At 34.5% G+C, this 3,104-nt stretch overlaps 1 long non-coding RNA gene across 1 annotated transcript; it reads left to right on the plus strand.

Moving 5' to 3' along the window:
- The first annotated feature begins 792 nt into the window (after positions 1–792).
- Positions 793–2,674, plus strand: LOC138127162 (uncharacterized). Its single transcript, XR_011158128.1, has 3 exons — positions 793–1,185; positions 1,246–1,887; positions 1,940–2,674. It is a non-coding gene; the product is annotated as an uncharacterized lncRNA (long non-coding RNA).
- Positions 2,675–3,104: the final 430 nt, after the last annotated feature.

Here is a 3,104-nt window from a genome sequence, read left to right on the forward strand (position 1 = left end):
TTCGCACTGTAATTACTACACGCGACTCTCAATACATCATCCAGGTGACCATCCATAATTCCATTTCTACCGGGACATTTTTTTAACTCTCAACATAGTCCATACTTATTCCCTATGTTCAATTTTAAAAAACAGATCAATGCATTGTGAGTTGCTATGCAACCAACTTTACCGAACACCAGAGATTTTGAAATAATGTTAAAAATTGTTCCGATTGATGGAATTGGTCTATCATGTGTTGCATTGGAAATGTCACGCACATTTCTAATGCTCTGATTGGCATAGAATAACTGCATTATGTATATTTCTTCTTCAAACAACTTGACCATTTTGTTAACCTGTCAAGTACTTATTTTTGTTACCTTGGTTACGTGATTACATACATGCATTGACCTGTGTTTTTTAAAACTGAACATAGGGAATAAGTATGGGCTATGTTCAATGTTAAAAAAATGTCCCGGTATACAGGGTGTTTTCGAAGTTGAGGGGTTCCTTGTAACACGAGATACTATACATTATTCTTGAGAATTTTAGCCTAAATCTTCTTAGTAAAATGTTTGTATTAACGGAGATAAATGATTGAATATTTTTATTGTTTTCTAAAATTTTGAGTCCGGTCCTGTCTATTTCTCCGCTGTACTAGATTAATAACTGACGTGGCCCAGGATGGTGTCTTTCTGGGGTAGGTTCGGCTTAATATGTTGGAGTGGGTAGGGAGTGGAGTGTGGAACTATATCACGTGACATAAGAGTGCAGAGAGTAACAACCGAGTAGTCGAACGACAAGGAACGAAAGGTGAACGAAAGGGCATCCTAACCTAATTATGACCTAACCTCACTTGCAGGTGGATGTTAGTGTATTATTTATCAAGATTATTATGGAGAATTTTAAAAAACAGGTAGTGATACAGTTTGCTATAATGTTATATTACGAAGATTCCTCTGACGAAGATGATGTCCTATTAGAGAAAATCGATAATTACGCTGAACTGACAGTTCCTTATTTAACTGATAAACAATTTCAAATGAACTTTCGAATGGCACCCAATACTTTCGAAGATTTATTAAGAAAAATGAATACCATCCGAGTTCACAATAATTATAGGCATGTAGGGTACCCAAGAACATCATTAGAAAAGGAAACGATGATACTAATTTGGTGTCTTGGTAATCCAGAAAGTTTCAGGTGCTTTATGCTTACAATTTTATTATTTGTAACATTCTAACATCACCTTTTGAATTTTAGGTCGGTTGCAGAAAGGTTTGGTGTGAGCAAGTCAACGTGTTGGGATGTGTTATATCGCACTTGTCATCTACTTCTAAAAGTAAATAGAATATTCAATTATAATACCACGAGTAGTCAAAGATTGTCGAATATTTTTGTGGTGGTATCACGAATGGTCATTCGCTTTATGAACACCATGAGTGCGTAGCACGAATGGTGTTCAAAAGCGTAATGACCATAAGTGATACCATCGGAAAAATATTCTACTATCTTTGACTACGAGTTGTATTCAACAGACTATTCAATGAACCAAATCAATGATTAAAATAAAAATTTTCAAAGCTAGTTGGCAAATCTGCGTTACACATGATTTCATTGTTCAGTTAACTTTGTAAGAAAGTAATAATTTCTTTGAATAAAAATAATAATCAAGGTTTGTTTAAAATATTCACCTCGACCACTAGTGGAATAGTCAGTTATATTTTCACGAGTGGAATATTCGCTGGAATTTTCTGTTGCTAGGCTACGAAAGTACATGTCTGCTCTTTTATTGGTTAATATTTGAAAAATAACAGGTGAATTGAATAGTCAAAATTATCGAATGGCCTACTAGAGAAAGGCAACAAGTTATTAGTCAAAGTTTTGCTAATAATGGCTTTCCAGGTCAGTTTGCAATGAAATTGCTAGGAATATTGATCACATTGCACTGTTTTAGGAATCATTGGGTGCATTGATGGAAGTCATATTGCAATAACGGCACCAAAAAGACATGGCAACTCCTACATAAATCGAAAAAACTACCATTCTGTTTTGCTTCAGGGAGTGTGTGATCACAGAATGTTATTTACAGATGTATATGCAGGGGAGGCAGGTTCCCTACATGACTACACTCTCTTCAAAAATTCAGACCTTTACACGAGATTGATGAACTATGAAGTAGTATGTTATGATGATGCTCACTTGATTGGTGATTTAGCTTATAAGTTATCCAGCACCTTAAAATCACGGAAACTTGACTCTTCGTAAAAAAAATTTTAATGTTATTTTAAGTAAATCACGTGTAACTATTGAACGTGCTTACGCTTTGTTGAAGGGCAGATTTCGAAGACTCAAAAAACTTGAAACAGTGCGATTAGATCTTATTGCACTGTTAATTATAAGTGGATGTATTCTGCATAACATCTGTATTCTGAATGGGGATCTACTGGAAGGTGTTATTGATTTGGAAAATGAATTAAGGGAGGAACGAGATCGCGATCCTCATAATTGGCGTGATTTCGACGAAGATGCTGACCAGCGTCGTGCTATTCAAAAAAGAAACAACATCGTTAATGGTTTACGAATTATTATTAATAATAATTAATAAATGAAGTATTTATTTCAATGAAATTTTCATTGTAATGTTTAAGAAAACTTATTATTTACTTATTCTCTAAACTTAACATTACCACTACCTACACTAACAAAAACGAAATGTTTAATTCTAATAAGGAACTTTTGTAGTATTAACAATAATAATATGAAGTGAACATGGTACTGTATTCTTTAATAATAAAATCAAAATCACTTACTACCAAAACTAATACCTAGATTTAATATTGCAAATACGAATGCTCGAACAAATATAAAGAGGAACTAACTCATGAACCATTTCCCTACATGTTTTTTACCATCTCTTCGAACAAGTCGTTGAACCGATCACAGCGACGCATTTTCTCGTTGTGCCGTTTAGCAACGTCGCTTTGACGTGCCTTCCTTTTCTTTGTAAAAGAGCTTACAAAAGGGCTGGTGGTGTCTGTAGAATGTTCTGTGTCTGCACAATGTTGTACTTCTTCACTGTTATCTACATCGGATGAAGTTGATGCTTGTACTTTTAACCC

Source organism: Tenebrio molitor, chromosome 3 (genome assembly GCF_963966145.1).
Source record: "Tenebrio molitor chromosome 3, icTenMoli1.1, whole genome shotgun sequence".
NCBI lineage: Eukaryota > Metazoa > Arthropoda > Insecta > Coleoptera > Tenebrionidae > Tenebrio > Tenebrio molitor.